Source organism: Hylobates moloch, unplaced genomic scaffold (genome assembly GCF_009828535.3).
Source record: "Hylobates moloch isolate HMO894 unplaced genomic scaffold, HMol_V3 SCAFFOLD_14, whole genome shotgun sequence".
Lineage (NCBI taxonomy): Eukaryota > Metazoa > Chordata > Mammalia > Primates > Hylobatidae > Hylobates > Hylobates moloch.
The window spans coordinates 79,212,572-79,235,724 of NW_026652289.1; positions in this window are offsets into that span (position 1 = coordinate 79,212,572).

The following is a 23,153-nucleotide window of genomic DNA, read 5'->3' on the forward strand; positions in this document are numbered from 1 at the left end:
GTACTCCCACCAGCAGTGTATATAGGTTCCTAGTTCCCTATACCTTTCCCCACACTGCCAACTGGCAATTTTAATTTTTAAAAATTTTCATCAGTCTCAGAGTGGAAAGACAGAATCTCATTTTTTGTTTTCTCACCTTTAATTTTAAGTAAAGATTGGCATATTTTCATATTTTAGTAGCTATTTATTAAGTTATAAAGATCCCATTCCCAATTTTCTGTTAGGTATTTTGTCTTTTGCTTATTGGTTTGCAAAGCTCTCAGTTGATTAAGCTCTTTGTGAAACAGAAAATTTGGAAAGCAATTTTGATTAACTTCAATCATGAAGGATATTTATAAATTTGAAAACTTTATTACACTTGGCATTACTGCCTGAGAAAGAGCAAAACCTCCCCAGAAATGAACAGTGAAAATCCTTAGCTATGTATTACCAGAGTTATTACCATAATAGTCATTGAAATAATTTATATTATATGTAAAGAAAAATGCAAAGAGGAGCCAGGCACAGTGGCTCACGCCTGTAATCCAAGCACTTTGGGAAGCCGAGGCAGATGGAGTGCTTCAGTCCAGGAGTTTGAGACCAGCCTGGGCCACATGTTGAAAACCCATCTCTATCAAAAATACAGAAAAATTAGCTGGGCATGGTGGCACACACCTGTAGTCCCAGCTACTCAGGAGGCTGAGTTGGGAGGATCACCTGAGCTCAGGGAGGTTGAGGCTGCAGTGAGCCATGATTGCACCATTGCACTCCAGCCTGGGCAACAGAGTGAGACTCCATCTCAAAAGAAAAGAAAGAAAGAAAAATAGCAGTAAATCTAAGGTGTGATCCCTGCCTTTAAAAAGTTTACAGCAAAAGACATAGAACACATTCACATGAAATGCTGAGACAACACAAGGAACTAGTGATGCAGGTCATAAACGCTACAGCCTACCTCCAGTTGGAGTGATTAAAGAATGTTACTTAAAAGAAAACACATGTTTGAATAGGCAGAAAGATTCAGAAGAACAAAGGTATGAATCAAGTGAGAGAGACAGTAAATAGACAAAGGTAAATGGATTAGAGGTTTGTATGGGGGACAGGGGAAAAGTTCAGCTATGGAAAGGTAGATTGGGGTCAAATTATTGAAGGCCTTGGCTGTCTGATTTACCTTGCATTTTATGGTGAAGGAGCAACAATGTTTTCAAGACTATTGACCTAATAAAATGAGCTTTTAGGATGATAATTTTGACATGTGAATAATAAAGGATGAATAAAAAATATTGTGCTGGGAAAGGGAATAACTAATATATTCATATTTTCTATGGGAGAAAATCAACTAGTTTAAAGGAAAAGAGGCATGTATTTTCTTCAATTTACAGTACATAAAGCTTCTATAGAACTGATGCTGTGTAATGATACCATGAAAATAAGACTGATCCAAACCCAGAATTTTTTGTGTATGTAATGAACATTTCAATACAGTGCCTTTTTATAAACCTGTGATTCAACTTTCATATTCCTCCACTCACTCATTCTGAAGATCGTAAGCCTTTCCTTGTTGGATCTGGAATTCATACCAATTTTCTTACAGACCTGGAAATTCCAAACATAGTATTGTCGTTACACTTCATCTGTCATCCTAGGGGATGCCTAAATTTATTCTCGTAATTTGGAGAAATGAGGTGATGGTAGAAAGAGCTCAGAATAATGGAAGAAGGTGTTGGCTTCATGGAACTAGCAATTCCTTTCTTAGTTCCTTAGCTCATTTCCTTTACATGTTGGTAAGGGTTAGTTGTTCATGGAAGCCCCCTGTACCACAACACACAGCATTCACTTAACAAATATTTACTGAGCATATACAATGTGCCACATACTGAGCCAAGCACTAAGGACAGTGTTTAAAAAATAGAGCTAGTCCTTGCTCTTATGAAGCCTACAACCTGATGGGACAAATATAAACAAGTCCGCATCCTACTGCTGCTTCTCACAGGTGACAAGGAGCTGAGCTCTTCACTTGAAAGTTACCTACATGAACAATATAACTTTGTTTGCCCCATCTTCAGTTTACTTCATGTATTCCTATGCTTACATTTCTTTGTGTACCGAAGTATTTAATCCACTTCTGATGGATATAAGAGGATAGAAGGAATTAAAATAATAAATACTGGCAAGTTTGCTGTAAAATGCCAGATGTGCAAATGGCTATGGAGATCACCAAACAGTAAAACACGGAGTCCATCTGTAGCACTGAAGAGATGCCATAGCTGCATTGGCAAAGGTATACTTTCTAAAGTGAATAATAAGTACTAGATTGATGGCCCAGAGGGTAGGTACTATGGGAACTTAGAAAAGGAATCGTCACTTCCTGAAGGAGTGGGCTTTCTACAGTGCCTCAAAGGATGGGTTGCATATGAATGAGTAGAGGAGATAGATTGTGTCATAGGGGAGCCTGAGTTAGTGACAGCCAAGGAGAGAAACCCAACACAAACTGACTTGTGCAGAAAGAGTGGTCCTAGGGCTTCAGGCATGGCTAGAGCCATGGGGTCCTATAATTTCAGTTGATTCCTCTTTCTCCCTTCATCACCTGGCTCTGCTTTCCTCTACACTGGTTTCAGTCTCAGCCTGACTGCACACAGTAGCCCCTCGCATCTTCTGGCTTACATCCTCCTCCCTAACTACTCCAACACAAAAGATAAGCTCTCTTTCTCAACAGTTCTAAACACACTCCTGTGATCCCCTGATTGGACCAATTTATATCATTTTCCTATTCCTGAGGCAATCACTGTAGCTGGGAGGATAGAATTCATTGATTGGTCAGGCCTGGGCTATGTGTCCACCCACAGAACAGAGGCAGGTGAGGTCAGCTCCATCTAAGCCATGTCAGAACAAGATCAGCTCCCCAGAGAAAAAAACTGTAATGAGGTTACCAGAAAAATAACAACTACAACAATCATCATCATTGCAAACACTCTAAAATAAAGAACTCACTATGTACCAGGTACTATTCTAAATAACTTTTACATATTACTTACTTGCTCCTAATACCCTCGTGAGGTAGATAATCATATTATCCCCATTTTCAGATGGGGAAACTGAGACATGGGCCAGTAAATGGCAGACCAGGGAGTTAATCCAGGCCATCCCACTGCCAAGTAGTCCATGGTCTTATCCACTGTGTTTACACTAAAATTGACTCGGAAAAGAACTAGCTAACTAGTTCAAACTAACTAGCAGTCAGACTCAGAAATGAGCAAAGTTTATTTGGAGAACAACGAGAGGGTCAGCAATTCAGAAAGATGGTAATTTTAGTCTCTTCTCACACCCAGGAAAACCATATCCAGAAAGCTGGTAGACAGCTAGTGCTTATCTTCACCAGGTGGTGAAGTTTTGATCAGACCCAGGAAATCACCAACTGAACTTCCAGGGAGAACAAAATAGTCACCACAGAAACCTGAATCATTCCCCAAAGGCCACCCCAGTCCAATCCTCTTGACAGCTTATGGTTTGCACTTTTACACAATTTACCAGGAACTGATTTTACAGCGATGCCTGATCCTCTTTTTTCCCTCCTGCTTTGAAACATCATTCATGGAACATATATAAATCTTAGTTAAAACTAACAATGCATTTAAAAACACACACACAATCAAACGATTGCCAGTTTGGCATTAAGAAGCAGCAGACCCAGGCTTGAGCCTGTTTACTGTGCATTTCCTGATACAGAGAAAAGCAAGTACAGTTGAGAAAACACCACAAAGCATTATATAGCGACAGCTCTTGTGCTTCAGAAGAGAACTGAATACATTAGGAAAAGTTTTTTTCCCTTTGATGTAGAATATGCTATCTTTTTAAATGGGAGTTAACATAAATAAAATTCAGCCCGTAGGCTTCAGAAAACTAATGTTGTATTTGACAGTGTCATTTCTGTGATCCCTGAAAGCATTTGGAGAGTTAACTTGGGCCTTCATCATGACTTTCCTTCATGGCATGGAAAGCACATTATTTTTTTAATCTCTGTTTTATTGATTGCCCCTTACTTTCTCCCACATGTTCCCTTTGCCAGCGGTTATCTCTGCCCCTTCTGCTCTCCCACATGCTGTGAGGGCAGGTGGAGTTTCTCCTGTGTCTTTGCCTGCAGGTGGTCCAAGTGCCGCTGCTTTCTTGCTCCATCCTTGTTTGAAAACCTCTTCCTGTATGGTCTTCGAAAAGAAGATAAGCCAAAGGTCCTGGACCTACCTTCAAAAAGAGATCAGAGCCGGGTGCGGTGGCTCAAGCCTGTAATCCCAGCACTTTGGGAGGCCGAGGTGGGCGGATCACGAGCTCAGGAGATCGAGACCACGGTGAAACCCCGTCTCTACTAAAAATACAAAAAAAAAATTAGCCGGGTGTGGTGGCGGGCGCCTGTAGTCCCAGCTACTCGGAGAGGCTGAGGCAGGAGAATGGCGTGAACCCGGGAGGCGGAGCTTGCAGTGAGCCGAGATTGCACCACTGCACTCCAGCCTGGGCAACAGAGCAAGACTCTGTCTCAAAAAAAAAAAAAAAAAAAAAGATCAGAAAGAGGCTTCTGTTCCTACGCTGAACCATTTGCAGAATGTGCAATTTGCAGTTAGCATTTTTTTTTTTTAGAGACGGGTCTTGCTATGTTGCCCAGGCTGGTCTCAAACTCCTGAGCTCAAGCAATCTGCCCTCCTCAGCCTCCCAAAGGGCTAGGATTACAGGTGTGGGCCACCGCACCCAGCTTGCATATAGCATATTTTTAGTTGAACTTAGAGATGTTCCCCCTCCTTTCAGGATACAAGAGTGTATGAGCCTGGTAGATGGACAAAACTGTTTTGTTTACTTTTGTGTTTTTTATTTCCCTAAAAGAGCCCTGAATAGTCAAATACCAGGTGACTTGACACCCCCACCGCCCAACTGCCATCCAAGATTTGGAAGTCTTTTTTCTTTAAACAAAATAATAGGCCGGGCGTGGTGGCTCACACCTGTAATCCCAGCACTTTGGGAGGTCGAAGTGGGTGGACCACCTGAAGACAGGAGTTCGAGACCAGCTTGGCCAACATGGCAAAACCCCATCTCTACTAAAAATACAGAAAATTAGCCGCTTGTGGTGGTATACGCCTGTAATCCCAGCTACTCAGGAGCCTGAGGCAGGAGAATCACTTGAACCCAGGAGGCAGAGGTTGCAGTGAGCTGAGGTCACGTCATTGCACTCCAGCATGCGCAACAAGAGCAAAACTCCATCTCAAAAAAAAAATAATTTTACGTAAATGCATATGTAGAAACTTGAAATACAGTACGATTTGCAACATGAGAAGAAACATTGGTAACAAGTATTTTTTACCATAAGTGTCCATTTTGACCATTTTTCGTGTTTTAGGAATTGCTTTTGAAACTGATTATATTTGAAACATATAAGACTACAATTGGAGAATCCTTAATATTAAAAAGTTGCCATGATTAAAAAGCTTCTCAGAATTTCTTGGTTAGTAAGATTTGGAAGCTTATAGCCTCTAGAGTTTATGTTTTTAGAACAAGAGGTATGTTTGTGTGAAAGTGAGATGGGAACTCATGAAATGAATGCAAAATTGCGTGCACATATGCACATGGTTGTGTTCTGGAGAAAGCCTTGGTAGCTTTTAATCAATTCTCAAGAGGGTTCATGACACAAAGAATTCCCAATTTGCCTGTCTCGCTTTCCTTCCCACATCCACCCTCCCTTATCAGTAGTAACTAGCTTGCTCTCTCTTGCCAGCTGCCTATTTATCCCTTCCCAGATGAATTGTCTTTCTTGTTTTCTGACCAAGCAAAGCTGAGCAAGGAGAACTCAGGAGCTGGTGCCCTGGTGGGGGCGTCAGGTAGATGGCAAGACTGCTGGGAGTGCCACAGTGATTGCCCTCTGGGTGAGCTGTTAAGAAGGCAGACGGCTTCCCCTGCCCAACCCTGACCAGGAAATGGGGGCAGTCCAAGATGCCACTCTGCAGTCAAACTTTTATTTTATTTTATTTTATTTTATTTTTTTTGAGACAGAGTCTTGCTCTGTCGCCCAGGCTGGAGTGCAGTGGCGCAATCTCGGCTCACTGCAAGCTCCGCCTCCCGGGTTCACGCCATTCTCCTGCCTCAGCCTCTCCGAGTAGCTGGGACTACAGGCGCCCGCCACCACGCCCGGCTAATTTTTTTGTATTTTTAGTAGAGACGGGGTTTCACTGTGGTCTCGATCTCCTGACCTCGTGATCCCACGCCTTGGCCTCCCAAAGTGCTGAGATTACAAGCGTGAGCCACTGCACCCGGCCTCAAACTTTTATTACATTGAGGATAAGTTGAAAGAGAGTGTCAAGGAGAAAATGGAATTGGGTAGTGGCTTTCCACCGTTACCTGTTTTTTTCCAGTTACATTTTCTATCTGATGTTTTGGGGCATTTTTTTATTTTTACTGCTTTCCTTAGTTTCTGTCTCCATTACAACATCCTAACACTCTAATTGGCTTTGTATGGGACAAACAAGAGGTATATGCTTCTGGCAGGATGGGATTTTCTGTCCTGTTGATTGATGGATTAATTTTTATTGAGCACAGTGTGCTACCAGAGGAACCAAAAATCCAAGATACAATTCCAGCTCTAGGAGTTTATGTTCTAATAAAAGTAAGAACAACATATTCAAACATCCCTGTTTCTTGTCAGTTTCCCTTCTACTGAGACAACTACACAGATAATTTAGGACCCCAAAACATGCTACTAAAAAAGGACCTGACTGGACCAGACAGCTGAGTGGGGGCAGTGGTTTCATCTGAAGAGCTTCAGTCATCATATTGGCTGAGTGGCTGCTCAATGCTGGACTTTAAAAGAGTTAAACATTTTTCCAGATTTTTTTGGTTACATTCTTATGTCAAGTTAGATTAAACAAAGTTACAGTCTTCAACTGTGCAGTAGTTTAAACCCATACAGAAATCTCTTCACTAAAATACAACACAATACTATATGGCTCAATTTCATGAAGACCTAATGATTTTATATAGTCATATTAAGAATGTTTCATTGTCTCTTCATGTCTGTGATATAAGGATCCATACGATCATTTTTTTCATAAGTTAGCATCCCCCCAAAGAAGTCTCCTTTCCCTAACTATTCTCTCTTAATCAAGCACCGAAAGCCAGGAAACCCAGGTAATAGGTATTTTCCTATTTCCTCAGAGCAAATTTTCATGCTCAGATGAAAAAATTGTTTCATCTTTGGATCAGTTACAATATTTCTGAGCCACTATTTCCTCATCTATAAGATAAAGAATATTGGAGATGATCATTTTAAGTTTCCTTCCAGCTCTGAACCACCCCAACAGACACAAACTTTCTTGTGTGATTTCTGATTTCATTTGTAACCTTACTCAATTCCAATAGAAGCTGCATAGGAGCAGGGTCTGTGTCCATCTTGTTCAGGTATAGACCTAGCTCCTAGCACATCAAAGTAGGGCAGTAAATATAATTTGGATGAATAAATTATGTTCCAAGGGATGTGTGGTTTTGATGTGTATTTTTGCTATAGCATGCCTCAAATCTTTCTGTGGAAGAAAGCAGGGACCATATTATAAATTCCTACCTCTTTGGGAATATATTCTTACACCATATTTGAAATTCTTTCATGTGCTCTGCCTGTGTGGCTATGGCTAAAATTCTGTCATCCCTTTCCCTTTCTTTTTCTCTTGGTGAACCCATTATCTTGCATACTGTTTCATAAAAGGCACCAACACATAGAACACAAGACTTCCACTCAGGAAGCGGGAGCTTGGGCTGCTGAGGAAGGAGGAAGCAAGGTCCTGGCGCCCACTGAGGCCACATCGGGCAGGGTAGGTCTCTGCTGGCCACCAACCTACCAGCAGACAGCCGATCTAACAACACATGGAAGGAACAACACTCCTTGCTCTCTAGGCTAAAAATGTGAACCCGTTCCCCCAGATAAGGGGTCTAATTCTAAAGAACTGGGAAAAAGGAACCCACTACTGCTCCAAATGCTACCTAGACCCAGGGTTGTTGGCCACTGAGAGTCTCCAGCTGAGGGAAGAGTCAAAATACTTCCAACATGGTTAAATGTGCTGATTTTATTCTTAGCTAAAAAATTAGAGATTTAGGCTGGGCACGGTGCCTCACCCCTGTAATCCCAGCACTTTGGGAGGCCAAGGCGGGCGGATCACGAGGTCAAGAGATCGAGACCATCCTGGCTAATATGATGAAACCTCGTCTCTACTAAAAATACAAAACTTAGCTGGGCATGCTGGAGCGCACCTGTAGTCCCAGCTACTCGGGAGGCTGAGGCAGGAGAATCACTTGAACCCGGGACGCGGAGGTTGCAGTGAGCTGAGATCGCGCCACTGCACTCCAGCCTGGCAACAGAGGGAGACTCGGGGAAAAAAAACAAAAACAAAAACAAAAAAACAGAGATTTTTCTCTAAACCTAAGGCTTATCCACAACACTGAGATTATGTGTGTGATAGGTAAACAGTAGGGAGTTAAGGGGTGGAATTATGCAGAGGGTAGGGGAGGAGCAGGAAATCAAGATGAGAGAAGAGATTTACCTGTGGCACCGATTTTCTCTCTCTAAATGTCAGCCTGCAGCATGGGCCTTGTGGTGCATTTGATAGGCAATACTGCTCTCTAGTGGCAAAGCAGGATGAGCGCAAGCTTCAATTAAATCCCCTTAAAATTTAGGGCCATTTTTGTTATTTTGGATTTCACGTCCAGTTTTAAGAGTACCTTCTTTTAAATCTTAAGAAGAAAACAAAATAGTCATTTTACTCAAGTGCATAACTTCTTATAAAAGCATGCATGTGACTCTCCTCTCCCCTTCCTCACTGATTTTTCCTTGATGTCCTCTTATACATAGGCACACTCTTTTGGGCCTTCCTAATAAAACACCCGGCCATGGGTCTTGCAGTCACCTGGGGAAGCTTAGAACTTGCCTTACACCTCAGGCTGTGGCTACTTGAGGACCCAGGGGAAAAGGCACAAGATGATAAGTTGCCCTCACTGTTCCCTCGATGGGAAAGCCCTTCCCTCACTCCCTCACGAGGCTGGTTCCTCCCCAGGTTGCTCAGCCCAGAGGCCACCTGGCTAGAGCAGTCCCACTCCACTGACACCCTCCCTGAGTATCCACATCCAGCACATTATCATTCTATCGGCTTCATACAGCTCACCACGCTTCAAAAGTATCTTTTTGCTTATTTACTCATTTAATGTCTCTCTCTCCCCCCACCCCATCACAATATAAGCTTTGTAACAGCAGAGACCTTGTCTATTTTTTTCACTTATGTTCTCCAAACACTAGAAATTTGGCATGTTCTTGGCACACAGTAGGCTCTAAATAAATATTTTTGAATAAATGATAGAGAGTATTTAACTTCTAAGCTTTCTCTTCCAGTGCAATCTTTTTGTCTAACACCTTACGTCTCCAGCGTTAGAAAGGTGGGACATGACACTATGGGAAGCATTCCACTAGGGAACTATAAGGCGGGAAATCTCTGCCCATGCATCAGTAGAGGCATCAGATTAGCACTGTGAATTCCCAGTACTGGGTTTAATTTGGTTTTTAAAAGTCTGATTAGGGCCTGGCCCAGTGGCTCACGCCTGTCCTCCCAGCACTTTGGGAGGCTGAAGTGAGAGGATTACCTGAAGTCGGGAGTTTGAGACCAGCCTGACCAACATGGAGAAACCCCGTCTCTACCAAAAATACAAAATTAGTCAGACGTGGTGGTGCATGCCTGTAATCCCAACTACTCGGGAGGCTGAGGCAGGAGAATCACTTAAACCTGGGAGATGGAGTTGGCAGTAAGCCGAGATCACACCATTGCATCCCAGCCTGGGGTACAAGAATGAAACTCTGTCTCATAAAAAAAAAAAAAATCTGATTATACATGTTTCTCCTTGCCTACTCAGCAAAAAGTCCTAGTGTATGCAGGTACAATCTTCTAAAACAATAGGAATATACAGAAGAGAAATAGAAAGGCACAGGATGATTAAAAAAAAAATTCTCATAGTGTTGTGCATAATAAAATGCCAATTGGTAGTTTCATTTAACTTAATTGATTTAATAAACGACATAAACTTATGAGTACATATCATTGTACCAGGAAAGTTTTCAAGATTACTGTACATTTTTTGGGTAATATCAGTATATGCTATGTTGTAGTGACCACAATATCTGCCTCCATTTCTCTGTGTTTTTGACTTAGTCGCAGAACCATTTTAAAAGACCTGGTTTGATAGCCTACTTAGATCAGGGCTTCATTTTCTTTTTGTCTCCTTTATCATTTCTTTTTTTCCCATATGAAACATAAAATGGCATTCCAGTGGATAAAACAAACAATTTTGAGCTGTTCTGGTTAAAGCCATGTTAGGGATCCCAAAACCTGCCCAGTGGGCTTCCTTTACCATTCTCCTCTCCTCTTCTACCCCCCTCTCATCATGAGAACCCCCAAGTTCTCTCTGTCAAGCCACAGGGCTTATGAACACAGATAGAAACCAACTGGCTTACTGTCTTATTCTACTGTCCTGTTAAAATCTCAATATTTGAAATACTCTGCTGTTCTATTATTCCGGTGACAGAGCAGAAATTAGCTTATTAAACAAGCTAATGTGTGACTTCAGTACCTGTGCTCAGTCAATAGACATTTGTGGAGTGTGTTCTCACTACGTGTCAGGCTCTGCTAAGTGCAAGGAATACCTGTGAAAAGGACAGGGACTTTGCCTTCACAGAGGTCAGTGCGTAAGAGATACTGATAGTACAATGTACCAAATATGATGATAGGGTGAACACAGAGGAGAACATAGAATATGTCCTGATCCACCCAGCAGGAGCATGGTAGATCAGGCAAGCCTTGCTTGTTGGAGGTGGTGATATAGTTACAGACCTGTGAAAAGCTTGGAAAGGAGTTTTCTAGCTAGGAAGATAACATGTACCCACAGGCCCCATTGCTCATCTGAGGGACTGGAAGGAGCTCTGTTTCAATGGAGCATGAAATGTATGGTGTCAGAACAGTAAGAGGAGAGAAAGATGAAGCTACGGAGGTGAGCAGAGTCCACATCACAAACGGTCTTATAAGTCATTGCCAAGAGTCTGAACTTTAGCTGGAGGGCAATGTAAAGCTGTTGCAAGATTGTAATCAGGGAAATGATTTGATCAATTCAGCTGTAGTGTGAAGAATGGCAGCAAGACTGATCAATGAGATCAATGTGGAGAATGTGTAGTCATCGAGATGAGAGATGATGGTGGTCTGAATCAGAAAATCGCCATTGAGATAGAGAAGATGGATGGATTCAAGAGATATGTAAAAGCTGCAATCAGCAAGACTTCCTTGATTGAATATGGGGCATGAGGGTAGGGGAAAGGAAAGGATAATGCCCAGGTTTCTAGCTTGAGCCACTGAGTAGACGGTGATTCCTTCACCAATATAAGGGCATTAATATGTGTAGAAAGATAATGAGTTTTATTTTGGACATGTTGTGGGACATGTCTATAAGACAATTAAGTGGAAATAGAGTGCAGTTGTGTATAAGGATATGAAGATCAGAAAAACTATCGGCTAAATATAAAGATTCAGGAGTCATTAGCATACATGGTAGGTGGTATTTGAAGACATGAAAATATATAAGATATCCAGAAGATTTTTTAGAGAAACAAAGAGAGGATCTAGAACAGAACCTTACAGGACAACCACATATGTAAGGGGTAAACAGAAGACAGGCCCCAAAGGAAACAGAGAGAAAAAGAACAGAGGTAGAAAATAAATTTCTTGGAAGCCAAAGGAAAAGAGTGTTTCAAGGAGATAGTTGTTGACTATGTTGAATTTTGCTAAGAAACAATGGAGAACTGTTCTTTGGATTTAGGAAGAAGGCAGTCATTAGTGACCTTGGTGAAAATAGTCTCAGCGGAAGTAATAAGAGTAGAAATCACATTGCTATAGGGTCAAAGGAAAGGGGGAAAGTAGAAAAAATAGTGCAAACAGTTCTTAGGAAGCTTGCTCTGAAAGGAAACAAGAGAGATGGTTGTCTGGGCGCAGTGGCTCACACCTATAATCCCAGTACTTTGGGAGGCTGAGGTGGGTGCATCACCTGAGGTCAGGAGTTCGAGACCAGCCTGGCCAACATGGCGAAACCCCGTCTCTACTAAAAATACTAAAATACACAAATTAGCTGGATGTGGTGGTGGGTGCCTATAATCCCAGCTACTTGGGAGGCTGAAGCAGGAGAATTGCTTGAACCCTGGGGCAGGGCGGGGCAGGGAGGTTGCAGTGAGCCAAGATCACGCCACTTCACTCCAGCCTGGGCGAAACTCTGTCTCAAAAAAAAAGAGAGAGAGGTGGCGACACAAGAACAGAAACATGAAATCAAAGCAGGGTTTTTTGGTTTTGTTTTTTTTAATTCAAGAGACTTGAATGTGTAGAAATATTTATGGAAAAGAGAGTGTTGTCTTATTAATTTTACAGAAACTCAAAGAGGTTAAGCAGCTTGCCCTAAAGTCACACAACCAGCAGAGTTAGGATGCAAACCCAGGTCTGTCTGACTAAAGTAAATACAAACATAAAGAGTGTACAACTTGGCTCTAAGTACTGGCTTCTCAATAGAATTCACAAGATCAGAATCATATTCCAATTAGCACTATTAGAAAAAATATATGTATCTTGTTTTCAGCCCTATTAAGAGACCAAGAAACTGAAGCTAAAAGTAAGTATCTGGCTTAAGCTTACGTAGATCACTATTGGCAAATCAGGTCCAGGGGAGTTCCTTGCTCTTAGTCTTCTTATATTCTACCTTTCATAGCATTTCCGCTTGGTTAAGGAGCCAATTTGGAGTTGGAGAACAAAGCATAAAGTATCTTAGTATAACAACTGATTGGATTATGCTATTTAGATTTGCCATATACATGTCTGTATCACAGCAAGGGAAACTGCCAACAGAGTAAACAGACAACCTATAGAATGAGAGAAAATATTTGCAAACTATGCATCCAACAAAGGTTTAGTATGCAGAATCTATAAGGAACTTAAACAACTCAACAGGCAAAAACCACATAACACCATTAAAAAGTGAGCAAAAGACATAAACAGAAACTTTTCAAAAGATATCCAAGAAGCCAACAAACATATGAAAAAACATTCAACATCACTAATCATCAGAGAAATGCAAATCAAAACCACAATGAGATATCATCTCAGCCAGGTGCAGTAGCTCACACCTGTAATCCCAGCACTTTGGGAGGCCAAGGCGGGCAGATCACGAGGTCAGGAGTTCAAGACCAACGTGGCCAACATGGTGAAACCCTGTCTCTACTAAAAATACAAAAAATTAGCTTGGTGTGGTGACACACACCTGTAGTCCCAGCTACTTGGGAGGCTGAGGCAGAAGAATCACTTGTACCCGGGAGGCGGGGGTTGCAGTGAGCCAAGATCATGCCATTGCACTCCAGCCTGGGCAACAGAGTGAGGCTTCATCTCAAAAAAAAAAAAAAAAAAAAAAAAGATATGTCATCTGACCCGTGACAGAATGGCTTTTAAAAGCCAGAAAATAATAGATGCTGGCGAGGCTGGAGAGAAAAAGAAGCACTTACATGCTATTGGTGGGAATGTAAAAGAGTTCAGCCACTGTGGAAAGCAGTTTTATTTCTCAAAGAACTTAAAACAGAACCACTACTCAACCCAGCAATGAGATTATATGCTCAAAGAAAAGTAAATCGTTCTATGAAAAAGACACATGCACTCATACATTAATCATAGCACTATTCAGAACAGAAAAGACATGGAATCAACTAGGTACCCATCAACAATGGATTGGATAAAGAAAATGTGGTACATATACACCATGGAATACTATGCAGCCATAAAAAGAACAAAACCACATCCTTTACAGCAACATGGATGTAGCTGCAGGCCATTATGCTAAGCAAATTACCAAAGGAACAGGAAACCAAATACTGCATCATGTTCTCACTTACAAGTAGGAACTAAACATTGGGTACACATGGACATAAAGATGAGAACAACAGGGCCGGGCACAGTGGCTCATGCCTGTAATCCCAGCACTTTGGGAGGCCAAGGTAGACAGATCACGTGAGGTCAGGAGTTCGAGACCAGCCTTGCCAACATGGTGAAACCCCCATCTCTACTACAGATATAAAAATTAGTCTGGTGTGGTGGCACATGCTTGTAATCCCAGCTACTTGGGAGGCTGAGATAGGAGAATGCTTGAACCCAGGAGGCAGAGGTTGCAGTGAGCCAAGAACGTGCCACTGAACTCCAGCCTGGGCAACAAGAGTGAAACTCTATGTCAAAAAAAAAAAAAAAAAAAAGAGAAAAACAGACACTGGGGACTACTAGAAGCAGGAGAGAGGAAGGGGGACAGGGGCTGGAAAACTACCTATTGGGTACTATGCTCAGCACCCAATAGGCAGTGGAAGTAATAAGCGTAGAAGTTAATGATCCTGGATGATTGGGTATTTCATACCTCAAACCTCAGTGTCATGTAATAAACTCATGTACCAAACCTGCACGCATACCCCCTAAATCTAAAATAAAAGTTGATATTATATTTTTTAAGTTTTTAATCTACACATGGGATAAAATTTTATGGTATTTCTCACACATACTCCCACACTCACAGTACATGTAAACACTAATGAAAATATGCAACTAAAATCTAACCCAGCAATTGCACTCCTGGACATTTATGCCAGAGAAAAGAAAACACATTCACACAGAAACGTGAATGCTCATAGTGGCTGTATTTGTAACAGCAAAAAAAGTAATCAGCATCAATGTCCTTCAACAGGTGAATGGGTAAATAAACTGTGGTGCATACATACCATGAAATACTACTCTGTAATCAAAAGGAGCAAACAATTGATACACACAAGTTGGATGTATGTCCAGGGAATTTTGCTGGGGGAAAAAGAAAGCCCATTCCAAACGATTACATGCTATATGATTCCATTTACATAAAATGACAAACTTATAGAGATAGACAGCAGATTAGTGGTTGCCGCGGGTCGTATTGGGATGGGGAATTGGGAGGAAAGTAGATGTGGTTATAAAAGGGCGAAAACTGTTCAATATCTTGATCGTATTGGTTGATACACGAGTCTACATGGGTGATAAAATTGTATAGAGCTTAATACACACACAAGGCCGGGTGCGGTGGCTCACGCTTGTAATCCCAGCACTTTGGGAGGCCGAGGCGGGCAGATCACGAGGTCAGCAGATCGAGACCACGGTGAAACCCTGTCTCTACTAAAAATACAAAAAAAATTAGCCAGGCGTGGTGGCGGGCGCCTGTAGTCCCAGCTACTCGGAGAGGCTGAGGCAGGAGAATGGCGGGAACCCGGGAGGCGGAGCTTGCAGTGAGCCGAGATGGTGCCACTGCACTCCAGCCTGGGCGACAGAGCGAGACTCCGTCTCAAAAAAAAAAATAAATAAATAAATACACACACAAACAAATAAAAGTAAAACTGTGGAAATGCCAATATCAGTGGATTGTACTGATGTCAATATCTTAGTTGCAATATACCATAGTTTAGCAAAATGGTAGCATTGGAGGATACTAGGCAAAGTGTACAAGAGACCTTTTTGTATTGTTTCTTACAACTGCATATCAGAATCATCTCAATAAAAATTGTAATAAAGGCCGGGTGCGGTGGCTCACGCCTGTAATCCCAGCACTTTGGGAGGCCGAGGCGGGCAGATCACGAGGTCAGGAGATGGAGACCACCCTGGCTAACACGGTGAAACTCCGTCTCTACTAAAAAAAAAAAATACAAAAAATTAGCTGGTAGTGGTGGTGGGCACCTGTAGTCCCAGCTACTCAGGAGGCTGAGGCAGGAGAATGGCATGAACCCGGGAGGTGGAGCTTGCCATGAGCCGAGATCGTGCCACTGCACTCCAGCTTAGACGACAGAGCAAGACTCCATCTCAAAAAAAAAAAAAAAAAAAAAAGGTGGTAATAAAAAGCTGATAAAATAAAAAGAGAAAAAAAAAATCCATGTCACTCTTTGTGAGCCCAGAGTGGTCTAAAAACTGCTCAGTATGCTAACATGTAAATAAGTAAAATTGTGACAGTATATACTAAGCCTATCCTATGTTATAGTTCTAGTAACAATTAACAAAATTGGCAGTTTTTCAACTCAGTCTCAGTGTCTTTGACTTGGTTAAACAAATGTGTAATTATTGCCAAGATTTTCCTCAGGGAAATGAATATATCATTGTTGCACTTCTTGTATGGCTTACCAAAAAGTTGAGTAACTGCAGATTACGTAATTGAAGGAAGTTTTGAAAATGAAAGCTATAGGCAGGTGAAGTGGCTCACGCCTGTAATCCCTGCACTTTGGGAGGCCAAGGCGGGCGGATCACCTGAGATCAGGAGTTTGAGACCAGTCTAGCCAACAAGGCGAAACCCTGTGAATTAGCCGGGCGTGGTGGCGGGCGCCTGTAATCCCAGCTACTCGGAGAGGCTGAGGCAGGAGAATGGCGTGAACCCAGGGGGCGGAGCTTGCAGTGAGCGGAGATGGCGCCACTGCACTCCAGCCTGAGCAACAGAGCGAGACTCCATCTCAAAAAAAAAAGAAATGTAGAAATAATGTCTCCTTCCAGAGCAAAGGGCGGGCATGCTTACTGCCCATTATAAAAGATTCAGGTTTTTTAAGCTTAGAGTTCTTCTCCTAGAGCACAATCCACCATTTGCTGGCACCCCTTGAAACTTCAGGCCAGGGGAACAGTACAAATGTACTCATGCTCATGCTGCTGGCTGAGCCATGAGTAATAATATCCTTCGCCTCTGACCCAGAAGTCTAATGTCTTCTGCCAGCATCCAGAAGCTTGGAAATAGAGCAAAATCTCAGATCTATTACAGGTCTTCAAACCTTATACGATTTAAAGATTAAATGAGTTTGTTCATTCATTTATTTATTTATTTATTTATTTATTTATTTATTTATTGAGATGGAGTCTCACTCTGTCGCCCAGGCTGGAGTGCAGTGGCATGATCTGGGCTCACTGAAACCCCCGCCTCTCAGGTTCAAGCGATTTTCCTGTCTCACCCTCCAGGATAACTGAGATTACAGGTGCACACCACCACGCCCAGCTAAGTTTTTGTATTTTAGTAGAGACGGGGTTTCACCGTGTTGCCCAGGCTGGTCATGAACTCCTGAGCTCAGGCAATCCACCCGCCTCAGCCTCCCAAAGTGCTAAGATTACTGGTGTGAGCCACCAAGCCCGGCCACGAGTTTGCCCATTTAAAATGCTTAGCACAGCCAGGAGCAGTGGCTCACGCCTGTAATCCCAATACTTTGGGAGGCCAAGGCAGGTGGATCACGAAGTCAGGAGATGGAGACCATCCTGGCCAACATGGTGAAACCCCATGTCTACTAAAAATACAAAATTAGCCAGGCGTGGTGGTGCATGCCTGTAGTCCCAGCTACACGGGAGGCTGAGGCCAGAGAATTGCTTGAACCTGGGAGGCAGAGGCTGCAGTGAGCCGAGATCACACTACTGCACTCCAGCTTGGGCAACAGGCAGGACTCTGTCTCAAAAAAAAAAAAAAAAAAATGCTTAGCACAATTCTTGGTACTTGGTAAATATTCAAAAAATGCTCGCTCTACTTACATTATAACCATTAAAATATAGGTATGCCTCTGGGAGAGCCACGTAAATAAAAGTGTGTGTGTACGCTTGAAATCTCCCAAGCAGGAATTTAGTCCTGTGGGTTAAGGCTTTATATTTCAAAGTGTATACTTTTATATATTCCGGGTACAAGGGCCCACAGGGAGATTACTTACATAGCTGTTCTTTGCTATGGACACCTCATAATCTATCAACATCCCCTGGTAATCAATGTTCATTTCTCATAGCAGAGCCTGGCAGGGGAAATCTTAGGAGGTGTACATTTTATGTGATTGGAAGAGAGATTTTGAACATGAGTTGTCCAGGTAAACAAATTTGAGCCGGGCGCGGTGGCTCACGCTTGTAATCCCAGCACTTTGGGAGGCCAAGGCAGGCGGATCACGAGGTCAGGAGATCGAGACCACGGTGAAACCCCGTCTCTACTAAAAATACAAAAAATTAGCCGGGCGTGGTGGCGGGCGCCTGTAGTCCCAGCTACTCGGAGAGGCTGAGGCGGGAGAATGGCGGGAACCCGGGAGGCGGAGCTTGCAGTGAGCCGAGATTGCGCCACTGCACTCCAGCCTGGGCGACAGAGCAAGACTCCGTCTCAAAAAAAAACCAAATTTGAGTAGGACCCAAGAATCTCATCATGAGAACATGGTCAGTATTTGTCTTGCTCACAACTTTATTCCCGACATCTAGCACAAGGTCTAGCACATAGCAGAAGCTTAGAAAATATTCGTTAAGTGAGTGAATTTCTATGACAGAAAGAAATTCAGGGGAGTCTTTCTTTTCCTTGGCCATCCAGAAATGGATGTTTGAGTTATTGAAGTGCCCCTGTCCTCAAATTATCCCTGCCAAACTTGGCAACCATTTTACCTACTGAAAAGAAACTCCATCAAAAGTCTAAGATAAAAAGGAATGATAAAATAACAAAACAAACTTTTGACCCACTTTGTTGTGCATTGAAAGGCACACTTTGGCAGACAAAAAGGCTCAGTACTATGTAATTGTCATCAGTGTTTCACTTAATATTTTAATGAGCTGAGCAACTGACATTTTGACTGAACACATGCCTCTGGTGGCTCTTGTTGCTAAGCAAAAAAGTGTATAAAAAGCTTGTTGTCCTTTTTTTTAAAAAAAAATAATTTCTTAAAACGTAAATACATCCCAACTGCCACTTGGATTTATACAGAGACAATTCCTGTCATCCTTCCTCCTTCCTTCCCAAGCCAGCTCTTCTCATCGTTTCCTCTCCTCCCACAGAGTTGCTGAGTTGGGTTCCACGCTCCTCTGCTGGTTCCTGGATTCCGAGCAGATCCTTCTGAGCCAGGACATGTCTGCCAGGACAGGCAGTGCCGTTTTTAGCTATTTCTCTCCTCTCTTCTCCTCAACCTTCCACAGAACAACATTTGTACATTGATTTTAATATTCCTTCTTCTTTCAATTCAGCTGGCTGTCTTAACGTTTTCTCTGCATCTGACACTTCTCTCCATTTGCTCCATGATTTTCTTTTTTTCTCCTCTCTCTTTTTTCTCCTTTTCATTTTCCTTTCTCTGGTAGGGGTGGTAGGTTGGAATTCCCACGATGATCAAAAGGCGATTTTTGAGAAACAGGGGAGATGGGTGATGTGCAAAATCAGGAGGGAATCACAGCAAACGGAATACTCTTTAAGCAATTAGATATTTATATTCTTTCTTTGCCAGCCCTTGAAAATAAGCATTGTAATTATCCCATCATACAGATGGAATAACTAAGAACTAAGAGGTTAAACAATGATCCAGCTGGGCGCGGTGGCTCACGCCTATAATCCCAGCACTTTGGGAGGCCGAGGTGGGCAGATGATAAGGTCAGGAGATTGAGACCATCCTGGCCAACATTGTGAAACCCCATCTCTACTAAAACTACAAAAATTAGCTGGGCATGGTGGCACACACCTGTAGTCCCAGCTACTAGGGAGGCAGAGGCAGGAGAATCACTTGAACCCGGGAGGCAGAGGTTGCAGTGAGCCAAGATCGCACCACTGCACTGCAGCCTGGGTGACAGAGCTAGGCTCCATCTCAAAAAAAAAAAAAAAAAAACCTTTCAAGGTCTGACAGAGAGTAAATGGCAGAACCAAGATTTAGACTCAGGCAGTGTGACTCCAGATCCCACTCTTACCACTGTCTTCCCCTATCTTGTGTGAGCTGAGATGTGAATAGGGATGAATATAAGTGACAATAAACACATAGAGGAGAGGGCAAGTTTGGGGAACCATAACATCCACAGAGAAGTAACTAGGAAACAAAAATCTAGCAAACTTAAGAGGCTCATTTGTGACATCGTTTGGGAGGGGAAAAACATGTAAGGTTCATATTTGGGAGATTTGGGTTGGAATGACACTTTCATTCCTTGTTAGCATGTTATTTAACCTCTCTAAGCCTCTATTTCCTCATCTCTAAACGGAAATAGCACACATTTCACAGTTTAATGGCAAGGATTTTTAAAAGATAACATGTGAAAAGGCTTTGTAAACTGTGGAGTTCTATGCAAATATCTTTCTTCCTCTTGGCTTCTTCCCCTCTGTTACAGAAAGTAGATTTCAGAATAGGGACTCAAGAAGCAAATGCAGAATAAAGGACGCTCCAGGAAGCTGGGGCAATTCTTGCAGGCAGTCTTTAGTCTAGGAGTTACTCTTCTCTAGCCTGAACTCTGGGAGGTTTATGAGACCCATCCTATCTCAGCAGCACAGAGAAAAAACAGTTTTGCCAAAGGCATTAAACATTTTCCTACTGGAGGAGAGTTGCACTTTTAACCTCCAGCATTTTTTGAATTTTATGAAATACAATGAGAACAGAAATGGCCAAAACAAAGGAATACCAAACACTACACTTAAAAAACTGAACTTTTAGAAAATATGGAAAAACTCTGGAGTTTGTATATCAGCTCTAATCAAATGAGATGGGGAAAGAGGCGAGGTGGCCATGGGACACGGTCTGGAATAACAGCAGAGGCTGATCAGTAGATGAGCAAGTGGCCCTTGACAGGGGAAGATCTCAAGCCCAACACAAGAGCCACCGTCCCCAGCCACCAGTGGGTTTTAATACAGGGAACAATTTGGAGCCATTGGCAAGTCAGACAATACTAGCTGGCAGAAAATTCAATCTATCGCATTTTGAGGACTTCTCCCCATTCCTAAAGCTCTGGTCTAAGTGCTAAAGACATAGCAATAAGGACAGGAAGCTCACTACCCTCAAGGAGCTTACATTCTAGGACCCAGCTGGGTGGGGGTAAGAAGTCTAAATGAAGCAGATAATTTCAGAGAAAGTGCTAAGGAACATATAGGAGATGCTCAGTAATATTTCTTAAATGGATGGATGGATAAGTGAGGCTTAGGGTTCTCTCGAAAGACCATCTTCATACAATGAGGCATTCAAGCCACCTGTCTTCATTGGGAATGCCATTTAATACATTCATTCAAATTCTTTTAATCATTCAGACAACAGTTCTTTTTTTTTGAGACGGAGTCTAGCTCTGTTGCCCAGGCTGGAGTGCAGTGGCACAGTCTCGGCTCACTGCAACCTCCACCTCCTGTGTTCAAGCGATTCTCCTGCCTCAGCCTCCCAAGTAGCTGGGATTACAGGCACCCACCACCACGCCCAGCTAATTTTTGTATTTTTAGTAGAGACGGGGTTTCACTGTGTTGGCCAGGCTGGTCTCGAACTCCTGACCTCATGATCTGCCCACCTCAGCCTCCCAAAGTGCTGGGATTACAAGCGTGAGCCACCACGCCCAGCCCAGACAACAGTTCTTAAGTATCTATTACATGCAGGCACTATGCTAGGCCCTAGAGATATGAAGACAAAACATACTCCAGAGGCCCAATAACCCTTTCATTAAAAATCAGCTTCTACCGACTCTATTTGTTCTATCTTCTGCCAATTTTGCCCACTTTCAGATTCAGCCTGAATGTATCTCCTGCCGGGAGAGCCATAAAAGGCTCTGTGCCAAAAGACTTGCAGAGCCTGGATGGCCCAGTTTCCAGTCTAGGCTCAGTAAGATGTGACATTTTCACAAGGCAGGTGGCTCCATGCTGGAGTTTCCCATCACCCGAGAATCTCACGCTGAACTACTAATGACAACGGGAGCTCATCATAAGGTAGTGTAGTGACCGATTCTCTCCCAGTCATGAGCACACGTACCATACTGTTTCATCTGTGGCTGGGTGACCCAACCACAGAACATTCTAGAAGTCTAAGTCTGACCTCTGTAAAGAGGAGTAGGAAATTGTCAAAGAGAAAAAGTCCTACTTGCTGCAATTTCCACAGGGTAGGAAAAAAATCCTGTCACTGCCATATAGGGCCCCTTACCGCTGGCTCTCTCTGGACTCGCAATCATGCATAGACACATACACAGAATAGCCTTAGCCATCTTATTATCAATATTTTTAAAAATTGGCCAGTTCTTTTATTTATTTATAATTTTTTTTTTTTTCCTGAGAGAGAGTCTCGCTCTGTCACCCAGGCTGGAGTGCAGTGGCGCAATCTCAGCTCACTGCAAACTCCGCCTCCCGGGTTCAAGTGATTCTCCTGCCTTAGCCTCCTGAGTAGCTGGGATTACAGGCGTGCATTACCACACCCAGCTAATTTTTGTATTTTTTTTAGTAGAGATGGAGTTTCACGACGTTGGTCAGGCTGATCTCCAACTCCTGACTTCATGATGCGCCCACCTAGGCCTCCCAAAGTGTTGGGATTACAGGCGTGAGCCACCGAAAAATTGGCCAGTTTGGTAGTGTCTTTTCCTTTCTGAATTTCATAATACCGTTGAGAAAAGCCTGATCTTTCTTGCCAAGATACAGCACTGTCTTCCCAGTGCCTGTTAATACTCTTTTATTTTATTATTTAAGTGAAGAAAGCTTACTGAGCTGACAAAAACATTTAGATTGTGACTTCAAAATTGTGACCAGAGAAGGCTGAATTTGTGAGTTGTTTAAAGAAATGAAAATCTGCCCAGATGAGAAGCTGGAAAGGCTCAGGAAGAAACACAGGTGATGGGAAAGGAATATAATCTACTCCCAGGCTGAGCAGGGAGCAAACCGAAAAAGACAACACGGAATAAGAGCACATTATGTCTAACTGAAAATTGTTGTCAATCTTTCCTCTCCAAAAAAAAAAGATGCTTTAATATGTAAGAATAAATGCATGTGTCAAATGGGGTTGTTTGCAAACACTCAATTATTATTGCACAGCAGGACCACACGGCTCTCTTACTCTCCCTTTTGAGCTGGGTGACAACGACAGGAAGAAGAGATCTAAAACATGTTTAAATTTTAGCAGACAGGCCTTCTGGAGGAAAGTCGATCCATAAATCTAAAACATAAATAAACAAGCCACCATCTTAGACAATGTTCTTGAAAAAAGGACAGGAGGGCCGGGCGCGGTGGCTCACGCTTGTAATCCCAGCACTTTGGGAGGCCGAGGCGGGCGGATCACGAGGTCAGGAGATCGAGACCACGATGAAACCCCATCTCTACTAAAAATACAAAAAAAAAATTAGCCGGGCGTGGTG